This window comes from Schistocerca nitens, chromosome 2, assembly GCF_023898315.1.
Source record: "Schistocerca nitens isolate TAMUIC-IGC-003100 chromosome 2, iqSchNite1.1, whole genome shotgun sequence".
Classification (NCBI taxonomy): domain Eukaryota; kingdom Metazoa; phylum Arthropoda; class Insecta; order Orthoptera; family Acrididae; genus Schistocerca; species Schistocerca nitens.
Window position 1 is genome coordinate 966,099,261 of NC_064615.1, and position 12,000 is coordinate 966,111,260.

Sequence of the window (12,000 nt, forward strand, 5' to 3'; positions counted from 1 at the left end):
TGAAAATAACTGGAATTCACACACACATTGCAGTTTCCTACTGAGAAATTAGTATGAAACATTACATCTTTTCAAGTAAGTCGATGAAAAATCATGATTAGTAACATTGTAAAGAATCTATAAATAATGAATTCCAATCTACACACCAGTTGTACACAACTTTTATTGATAACATTTATCAGTATATCACCCTGCACAATGCATTTGGTCCACTATTGCACAAGCTATTTGATACTCTGAAAAAGAGGTTTTAGGAGGTGCAGGAAGCCACATATGCATCATTCCCTTCACTTGTTGATTGGTGCTGGTTTGCCACATCAACAGTCGCTCCTCAGTTATTTAAAATTAAGGCACGGGCAAGGTCAGTACTGGCGTCACTTTTAGCCCTGGATGCCCTGCTCCTTTCTCATCATTCACATTCATTTGACCACTTTTGAAATGTTCAGTACACTGGTAAAGACTTCACTGTGATAAAAGATTATACCCATATTGTGCTGAAAGTGTACTGTAATTGCCATTGTGAATACACCTTCGGACCACAAAAAAAATGGAGTCTTTAAAGCTGTTTCATAATGCAGTGTCTGGTGGGGCCATGTTTACATTGCAACAGGGCACGTTTAAGATTGTGATGGACTGGCACAAGTTGGTGGGTGGCTGAAGCTGAGTATAATTTTTTTGTAGAACATGTTACCTACAATAGTTCAAGCTTGATAAACTATGACAAATTCTTAAATTGTTTCTTAGAGGTATTTAATGAATCATTTCCTCGTAGATATAAGCAAAAGAAAGTTAATGGTAAACTCAAATGGATTACAACAGGAATAAAAATCTCTAGTGCCAGAAAGAGAGAGCTCCACAATGAGTTAAAATCAAACAGAAATCCGGATTTTGTTATTTATGTCAAACAGTGTAAGGCTGTATTTAGAAAAGTTGTAGTGGCAGCTAAAAAAATGGCAAATAATAAATTCATACGAGAACACAGAAATAAGACAAAAGCAGTGTGGTCAGTTGTTCAGTCTGAACTAGGAGCCAAAGTAAAAATTAATGAGATTTTGAAAATTAGACATGAAAATGAAATTATAGTAAACCATGTTCAGATGTCAAGTTGTTTCAATGAATTCTTCCTAAATGTAGTAAGATCGGATGTGGATATGACATTCTATCAGGGCATCACAAATTGGGAAAACAGCCAGAACACATCTTTTAAACAATTTGAAAAAATCACCCAAATGGATGTGGAAAAGGAAATATTGTCTCTAAAAAGAAAAAAAGAAAAAAAAACCTCACATGGGTGGGATGAAATAACAACATCTGCAATCAAGTATGTGTACGATATTATTTCCCAACCACTGTCAACTATTATAAATCAATCTTTTGAACAGGGATGCTTTCCAGAGGTACTGAAATATGCTGAGATCAAACCTCTATCAAAGACAGGATCGACAGAAGATATGGGGAATTACCGCCCTATCTATCTCTTGCCGGTCTTCTCTAAAGTGTTTGAACAGATTGCAGCAAAACAAATTAATAACTTTCTTACTGTAAATGATATAATTTTTAAAAACCAGTGACTTCCAAGACACAGTATCTCCAGCAGTATTTGCTTGAAAGAAACAAAACTAGACCCTCTCAAACAAGTTATTGGTCCTACATTAGAAAATTTCACTATCCTACAGCTTTGATAGTTTGCAAATTGAGAGGGCAAAAGTTGGGTGATTTTGTAGAAATGTCAAAAATAACTATTTTAGTCCAATTTTACAATGTATCCTGTTTTTGTGTGTTATTACTTCATCTGACAAGGGAACCTCCCCATCGCACCCCCCTCAGATTTAGTTATAAGTTGGCACAGGGACAGGCCTTGAAAAACTGAACACAGATAAATCGAAGAAACAGGAAGAAGTTGTGTGGAACTATGAAAAAAATAAGCAAAATATACAAACTGAGTAGTCCATGCGCAAGGTAGGCAACATCAAGGAGAATGTGAGCTGAGGAGCGCCGTGGTCCCGTGGTTAGTGTGAGCAGCTGCGGAACGAGAGATCCTTGGTTCAAGTCTTCTCTCGAGTGAAAAGTTTAATTTTTTAATTTCAGACAATTATCAAAGGTCAGGCACTCACACATAATCAACTTTGCTCTCCAAAATTCCAGGACATGTTCAGATTTGCTTGGACATATGCAGAATTTGACGGTCTACACACGGAAACATTTGAAAACGTAAAAAACATATGTTTTGACAGAGCACAGGGAAAACTGTGCGACTGTGAAACTGTTGCATTCATTTGTTGCAGTTTATGTGACAAACTCTTATGTTTTCATCACTTTTTTGGGAGTGATTATCACATCCACAAGAAAACCTAAATCGGGCTAGGTAGAAGAATCTTTTTACCCATTCGCCAGGTGTGCAAGTTAGGTGGGTCGACAACATATTCCTGTCACCAGTGTCGTATAGAATATATCAGACGTGTTTTCCTGTGGAGGAATCGGTTGACCTATGACCTTGTGATCAAATGTTTTCAGTTCCTTTTGGAGAGGATCGTCCTTTCGTCTACCAATCGCACGGTTTTGCGGTGCGGTCGCAAAACACAGACACTAAACTTATTACAGTGAACAGAGACGTCAATGAATGAACGGACAGATCATAACTTTGCAAAAATAAAGAAAGTAAAATTTTCACTCGGAAGATTCAAACCAAGGACCTCTCGTTCCGCAGTTGCGCACGCTAACAACGGGACCACGGCGCTCCTCAGCTCACATCGTCCTTGAATGTTGCATATCTTGTGCATAGACTACTCAGTTCGTATATTTTGCTTATTTTTTCATAGTTCCATACAACTTCTTCCTGTTTTCTCGATTGATCTGTGTTCAGTTTTTCAAGGCCTATCCACTGTGTCCATTTATAACTAAATCTGAGGGGGGTGCGATGGGGAGGTTCCCTTGTGAGGAAGACAGGCTTGAGTAAACTTTTTGGTGCAACTGGTCGGTTGTACTGTTCGCATTATGTATGTAATTCTACAGTAGCTGACTCCTGTGATGATCAAGATTTTAAATTTTACAGAAGTGTTTTCCAAATGCTTTTAAACCATTTTCATTAAAAGATCATCTTCTAAACAACATAAAAAATTAATTTCGTTTTCCAGTGCGAGCATGTAAGACCCTAAACGATGACAATAGGATGGAAGTGCATTTAAAATACGCTCATATTCTGCTAGTACTTAAATTAAATGTGAAATCTTTTCTTATGTTCTACAATTGTAAATCCTGATGACTGGGAAGTGAGGTCATGTTATTACAACACAGAAAACTTAAAGAAATGTCTTTTTGTCATGGCTCATCATAATGTAGTTCAGCCTGTTTTTCTGCTGTAATAACTGCAGAATCAAACCAGTTATTTAAATTTTAGCAGTGCACTACCAACACACTGAACATCTTTGTAGTAAAATTGTTGCATAGCAGCTAGCTTCAAGTTCTACACCATTGCCACATTGCGTAAGATTTGAGGAAGTTCATAGCAGTCTGCTTGACCTTATCTTCTCTTTTTTGATTCATGTTATAGGGAATACTGAGTATGTCTTTTTATTGTGCATTGCTATTAATTTGCTAGTTAAATTCCAGTTTAAAGTATAGCACATTTTGTGTTTGCGTAGTTTGCAGTTTATGTGAACGGATGGAAAAGTTGTATAAATGTGTTTCTATAGACCATGGTGGCTTAACCACTGCTGCTTTCTTGTAAAATGAGAAAACCAGTGTCCCCATCACCATAGGGACCATGCCTGATAGCTGTGCAACAGCAATCACTGGTGGGTTTCTCCTTTGCACATGATCCCAAGCCTGATAATACCCTTCTTTGTGTCAGAAGACAAACTTAGATGATGTTTCTTTTCAGGTCCAAAGCTTTTGTTTCCTTCAAGCTACTTGAATTTGTTAAGGTTTTCTTTAAGTTGCTGTAGGATGTCACGAGGAAAACAATACTGCCAGCCAACAATGTCATGGAGGGTGCTAGAATAACAGCAATAATGTGCTGTTCCAGAACCCAGGATTTGCCACCGATTGATGGCAATAAAATGAATTTGCTGAGCCATGTGGTTACTTGTAAGCACAAGTCTTGACATATATTTCCAGTACACCCTTCATTTTCATAAACGCCTGCAGCATATTGTCCTGCTGGAGGACTGATCTGTTTCGCTTCTGCACTGTGAGAGTGTTAATGATGTTACATTTGCTTCATGAGCAAAAAAGAAATTGATAAGAAATACAGTGCTAGAAGAAGAATGTTTTTAATGTGGGCTTACTTAAGCAGGAAGTAGAGAAAATCATTTTTTGCTAATTGATACAGTAATCCAGGTCAGCAGATCCTCATGTGATACATCATCCTTTGTGGCCAAAATGAGGGACAGCATAGTGAAGGTGGACTTCCAGTCAGGACAGTATGCCGCATGCGTGCACCAGCAAAAAGATTGGTGAAATGGAAATATCTGCGAGACGTCTACTGAGCAGGAGGATGGTTTAATAAGCTTTATACACCCACATGGCCTAGCAAATTCATTTTCTTGACCATCAAGGGAGTGACAAGTCCTAAGATCCATAACAGTGCATTACTGCAGTTATTCCAGCATCCTCATTTGGCCAACAAGAGTTTTTGTCTGACATTCTACAGAAAATTAATGAAACCGTAAAAAAAATCAAGTAGCTTGAATGAAACATAAGTTTTGAATGCTAAAAAAGACCTCTTGTAGCTTTGTCCTCGGACACAAAAAAAGTAGGATCCTGTGTTTTCTTACCCTAAAAGCAACCAGCAGTGGTTAAGCCACCCTGATTTAAAGCAACACAGTTTTTCCGTGGCTTCACATGAACCACAAATTATGCAAACACAAAATATATTAATATTAAACTAGCATGTCAGTAGCACTGCACAATAAAAAGGCATACTCAAGTTCACTATAACATGGATCCTTTGCAAAAAATATCACACACACTGCTATTAAATTCCTATAAACGTACACAATGTGACAATGGTATAGAACTTGAAGGCAATTTACAAGATGTGTGTTGCAGCAGTTTCAGCTGTTATGCAACAGTTCTACTACCATAGTGTTGAGTGCAGTGGTAGTGCACAAATAAATTTTTGAAGTTTGTAACCAGTTTGATTCTGTAGTTACTATAGCAGAAAAACAGATTGAAATGTGTCATGATGACAAAAGAACCCCTTTTTGAAATTTGAGTTGATCTAACTTGATCTTGCTTGCTAGTCATCAGGATTTTTGATATTACGTTCCCCAGACAGTACTAAACAAAGGTACAACATAATAAAAAGTCAAATTTTAGTACCAACAGTATATGAGAATATTTTAAATGCACTTCCACCTTGTTGTTGTTTAGGTCCTTATATTCTCGCATTGAAAAACCAAATCTATAGTTTTTCAGGTGGTTTAAAATGTGTCCTTTTTGGTGAAAATGGCTAACAAGAGTTTACAGAAGCCTCTTTGGTAAAAGTGGACTAAAAATAGCCATTTTTGGCATTTCTACAAAAATTGTGTATTTTGCCCTCTGTTTGTAAATTATTGGAAAGCAATAGGAGAACGAAATTCTATGTTCTAAATTCATGTATTTGTTAGTTATTACATGCAAAGTTTGTTTTATGTTGCAATTACTTCTGGAGATATAAAAAACTTAAGGTTATTTTCGGGCATATCTTTTTCTACCGACTTTCCATCAAATTATCCACTGAAAATTTCTCAAGGATCTTTTTTTATTATTTTATTTAAAAGAGCAAAAAAGTTGTACAAGATCTTCAGGTTTTGTTTCAAAAGAATATTGCTGGTAAACTATATCTCTGGAAGTATTGTATAGCTGAAACTAAAACTTTACCAATGTTCTTTGGGAACATGTGCGAATGTTTACACAAAATTTCAGCAAAATCAGTGATGGAACATTTCCCAACCTTAGACCGTTGACATGGGATGGCCCCATTATTAACTTCTAGTGTAAAAGTATTTGCATGTCAAGAATATATTGTTACAAAGATGCACAAGAATTTTATGGTGCATCAAGTATTTATACAGATGTGTTGGTGGAGCTGTATTTAACACAACAAAGTGTCTGTAAACGAATCTGTTGGTGAAACGGAGCTAAAGCTCAATGTTGATTATATATATACAGATAATAATTGTACCATACTAAAGTATTTGATCTCAGATGTTCCCTGATGTGTTGTACATATTCTCTACACAAAATTTCAATTTTTACACCCACATGCTGCCTGAAAAACATTGCCACATTTGAATGTTGCAATTTTTGTTTGTTTGTTACAAATTGTATAGCTATTTACTTTTTAGCACAAGACACTCACTGTCTTGTTACAGAAAAAACTTAGAACTGAGGTGTATTTATACTTTTTGCGAGAGTTATTTTGAGACCGCGTACCTGTAATGAAAATGGACAGCAGAGTGTAGCATTCGATTTTTTGCAGCTGAAACAAGGAGTAAAACAGTGGAACATACAGTTGACATGAATATCTAATGACAGTTAAATTTCCTTTGCCTTTAGATATCAGTAGGTGTCCATTTTTTATTAGTAAATTCTGTATTGCTGTGTCTATTTCCAGTGTTGTTAAATAGGTTTCTAAACTGTAATGTAATAATTCTGTACTTGGTGCATTATTCCACATCTCTGACTTGTTTACTGGTACACAAGGGTTGCAGGGTTACTATAATTTTCTCCACACTAGGATTTGGCATGATGAAAGGTAACTGAAACTTGAGCACTGGTTCCTTCAGTTTATGAATTAACCATAACTTTTCACAGGCTGTGGGAAAGACACATTCCAGTAACTGTGTTTATGGGATTACATTGTACTACTTCTGTACACTCCAGGCATGTAGTGGTAGTCTGCTAACCTACTGTGGTTACTGTTTGTTGTGAAATACAGCTTTTAGGGCTGTGGGTAGTATACACACCGCCAAATTATGTTCTTTCAAAGCCCCTTAGAAATTATGCTTCCCTCCAAAGTACACTCCTGGAAATGGAAAAAAGAACACATTGACACCGGTGTGTCAGACCCACCATACTTGCTCCGGACACTGCGAGAGGGCTGTACAAGCAATGATCACACGCACAGCACAGCGGACACACCAGGAACCGCGGTGTTGGCCGTCGAATGGCGCTAGCTGCGCAGCATTTGTGCACCGCCGCCGTCAGTGTCAGCCAGTTTGCCGTGGCATACGGAGCTCCATGGCAGTCTTTAACACTGGTAGCATGCCGCGACAGCGTGGACGTGAACCGTATGTGCAGTTGACGGACTTTGAGCGAGGGCGTATAGTGGGCATGCGGGAGGCCGGGTGGACGTACCGCCGAATTGCTCACACGTGGGGCGTGAGGTCTCCACAGTACATCGATGTTGTCGCCAGTGGTCGGCGGAAGGTGCACGTGCCCGTCGACCTGGGACCGGACCGCAGCGACGCACGGATGCACGCCAAGACCGTAGGATCCTACGCAGTGCCGTAGGAGACCGCACCGCCACTTCCCAGCAAATTAGGGACACTGTTGCTCCTGGGGTATCGGCGAGGACCATTCGCAACCGTCTCCATGAAGCTGGGCTACGGTCCCGCACACCGTTAGGCCGTCTTCCGCTCACGCCCCAACATCGTGCAGCCCGCCTCCAGTGGTGTCGCGACAGGCGTGAATGGAGGGACGAATGGAGACGTGTCGTCTTCAGCGATGAGAGTCGCTTCTGCCTTGGTGCCAATGATGGTCGTATGCGTGTTTGGCGCCGTGCAGGTGAGCGCCACAATCAGGACTGCATACGACTGAGGCACACAGGGCCAACACCCGGCATCATGGTGTGGGGAGTGATCTCCTACACTGGCCGTACACCACTGGTGATCGTCGAGGGGACACTGAATAGTGCACGGTACATCCAAACCGTCATCGAACCCATCGTTCTACCATTCCTAGACCGGCAAGGGAACTTGCTGTTCCAACAGGACAATGCACGTCCGCATGTATCCCGTGCCACCCAACGTGCTCTAGAAGGTGTAAGTCAACTACCCTGGCCAGCAAGATCTCCGGATCTGTCCCCCATTGAGCATGTTTGGGACTGGATGAAGCGTCGTCTCACGCGGTCTGCACGTCCAGCACGAACGCTGGTCCAACTGAGGCGCCAGGTGGAAATGGCATGGCAAGCCGTTCCACAGGACTACATCCAGCATCTCTACGATCGTCTCCATGGGAGAATAGCAGCCTGCATTGCTGCGAAAGGTGGATATACACTGTACTAGTGCCGACATTGTGCATGCTCTGTTGCCTGTGTCTATGTGCCTGTGGTTCTGTCAGTGTGATCATGTGATGTATCTGACCCCAGGAATGTGTCAATAAAGTTTCCCCTTCCTGGGACAATGAATTCACGGTGTTCTTATTTCAATTTCCAGGAGTATAGTTTCCCCACAAGACATGGAAAGTATGTTTAACATAAAATTAATATTTGTTTTGTGGGCCTTGGGATGCATACTTACCACCAATTTAGTGGTTTTACAATGTTCGTGGAAATATGTCTCACTTGTCAATGTGCCTGATGCTACAAAATGTATAGTACTGGAACACAGTTTAAGACCACCACTTAATATCCCTTATCTCAATGCTGCTTGTAAACTTACTTCTAATTCTTTCCCTATCAAATCTGTTTTATTATGCAATTTTACAAAACATCTTGCAAAAAATCTCAAGTTTCTTGGAAGTCTTTCTGTACTTTTTTTTAATTAAGGGGAAAGATGGTCTAGCTCAAAACAGTTAATCATAGGACTTCAGTGTTTTGGTACAACAATGGAAAATTATAAGTTGTTTACTTCTGTGCATTGCTAAAAGGAATTAAGTTTGCTTTACCCTGTTGTTTTGAATTTTTTGATTCATAAAATGGCCTATTTTTTATGAATTGTTTTTCTAAAATTTTTCGAATATTCTACCTGGACTTTATTGGTAACAGAGACTCGAATGTTTCACATCCTCTGAAACTGTTGTGGTACAACCTGCCTTCTGTTTTTCATGAGTTGAGTGCTTTATGTGAAATGGAAGAAAATATCTTTTTATTCATAGGTATTAAATTTTTCCAGCACTGTATAAAAACTGCTAAAACAATGAGTTTGTTTGTTGTGAGATCTTTACAGTTGTCACAAGTGAAGTCTTGGACTTGCTTCATTTTTACACTATGTATTATTGTGACCATGAGCTCATTTCTCCATAGTGGTAAGTAAAATAAAAACATAGAACACTGCTTTTATTTTTTTGTGTATAATGGCAACATGCAAGAAGGCAAAGAAGTCATGAAAGGGAATTGAGAGATGTACATATCATAGTCCTTGGTCCTAAATCACAAAAATAAAATCTTTAAAAATTGTAATTTGTTCACAATTCTAATACAACACAAAAAAATTAACTTGGCGGAGTCGCTACAAAAATGCACCCGCATAAGGGTTAAGTGATTATATAATCATTGAGGAGCCAGTAGAGGTTGCAGTGTCCACGACTTTGTGCTTCAAATAAGAGATGGTGTTGAGAATGAGATTTTCACTCTGCAGTGGAGTGTGTGCTGATATGAAAATTCCTGGCAGATTAAAACTGTGTGCCGGACCGAGACTCGAACTCGGGACCTTTGACTCTCACGGGCAAGTGCTCTACCAACTGAGCTACCCAAGCACGACTCACGACCCGTCCTCACAGCTTCAATTCTGCCAGTACTTCGTCTCCTATCTTCCAGACTTCACAGAAGCTCTTCTGCGAATCTGTGAGGATGGGTCATGCTTGGGTAGCTCAGTTGGTAGAGCACTTGCCCACGAGAGGCAAAGGTCCCGAGTTCCGAGTCTCGGTCCGGCGCACAGCTTTAATCTGCCAGGAAGTTTCAAGAGATGGTGTTACTATTCAGTTGGTCTAATACAGGTTTGTCAGTCATCTGTGAGACAGCCTTTTACTGCATGAAGACAGCATATCGGTGCATGGTACTGGCACAAAACATGATTTACTCACCTTCCTAGTGAACCTGTTTGGCTGCATGCACTGGTACCTGGCTGCCTGCACACACTGCTATGTCAGCAGGCATCAGACAAATCATGTACTCTTTGGTGAACACCACCAATCTGGACTCCACTGTGGGCATTGACTTGCCCACCTTCTTCGCTCACCATGCTACTGGGGTGGGGATTTGTAGTGCTGCTCATAATTCATAGTTAGAGATTAGATTTATTGTGTGGGAATGGCTGTGTGTTATTAGAGTCAACACAGTCCTCCTAGTTACTTTAAAAAAGTGTCACAGAAGTATGTTGCATTTTCTTCCGGGTATTTACAACCAATAAATTGTCGGTAGTGGTTGTTAGCTGTTGTTGACTGCAGGTGGCTACTATCTAGCCAGTTGTTTTTTTTTTTTTTTTTTTTTTTTTTAAAAAGACAATTTTGCCATTTGCCTGATTTAACTAAATCGAGAAGAGCATAATATATAAAGAACCCTTCAAAGTGAGAACAGAAGTCTTTGTGATATCACTATAATTACTTTGATTGGATACACAATTACCCAAACCTCTGCAGTAGTGAACTACACATGCAAACTATTAAAAAATTTGCACCACACACAACTTGCATTCTTTGAAATATTTCAGTTGTTCTATTGGAAACTCTTCTCAAAATTCTACAATTACCATGTACAATAGTATTATGTACAATAACTTGTATATAGGAGGTACCAGTAAAACTACTTTCTCAGTAGTGCTTTGTATTGCTGCTCACGAATGCTGTTTGCGAACACTGTTCAGTCAGCATGGCATGAAGGGCACTTGAGTCTTAAGACCTTGTACACCAGGTCATTTTATGGCAAAAATGGTTATCTGCGTGGGTCATTGCCCACTGAATATGTGTACACCATATCAGGAACACTTGATATTGTGACACACACTTCTAATCAACATTAAGTGTAGTCTATTGTAATTCTCTCTTAAGTACCAATATTTATTCAGCACATGTAATCTTTCTGTAACAACAGATTAAAATTGCGTATTAGCCCATGAAACCAAGCAGTAATAGTTACTGCTTAATTCTGATATGAGTACAAGCACTGCTGTTTCATTGTGCATGTGTGCTGAAATTATAAAACTCAGTTCCACTGAAGTATTGTATTGGAATTACACAGTGATCAGCTGAGTCGCTCCAGTATCAGGTTGCCTTAAATTTGTTGGCTATCAAATTTCACATGTCCAGCCTATGGTAACGGTGGCTTTCCCACTGTATGCACACTCACTGGAATGTGGGTGATGTTACACATACTGATATGTCCGTATATTCCATTTGCACATCCAGCAGGGTTACTAGGTGCTCAAATTCCTGAAGTATTGTTATTGTTTGGATGTTTAGTTTTTAAAGTGAAACAAATAAAAACAGTTATCAGTGTTTCCAAAATCAGTTTTCCGTTACAACAAAGTATTCAGTGTTGTGAAACTTCTGGCCATGTTATAACTGTGCAAATCTTGAACCCTGACTCTAGATTTTAGAGGTCAATGCTTTTACTGATCATCCTCCACAGCTTAAATTCTGCTTTCTCTTAGTTTCCAAACATTGCAGATCTTGGAATAGCTTTCTGAACTAGTAGCCCCGAGAGAACGTATTAAGACCCATATTATTGTAATTGTGAGAGAGGTAGGGATTACAAAGAGAGGCTGTTTCACATTATTCATTGCTCCCTGTAGTGCCGCACCATACTATTAACAACAAAGTCATTTTGCAGTTTTTTGAAAGCGAAAGTTTGTATGTTTTTGTGAGCTACAGAATTGCTGAATTTCTTTTTTGAATCGTGCCAGCTGTATGCTTCCAGTATACATGCACACGCATATAAAAAAAAAATGAAGATTGGTGTACATATTTTTACATATATTTTGTAACTGTGTTGAGCGTTGTGTACATTCATGTACTTGTTTATGTGTGTAATAAAACTTGTACCATCCAAATTCACCATGGCAAAGATCTTAAGCCATA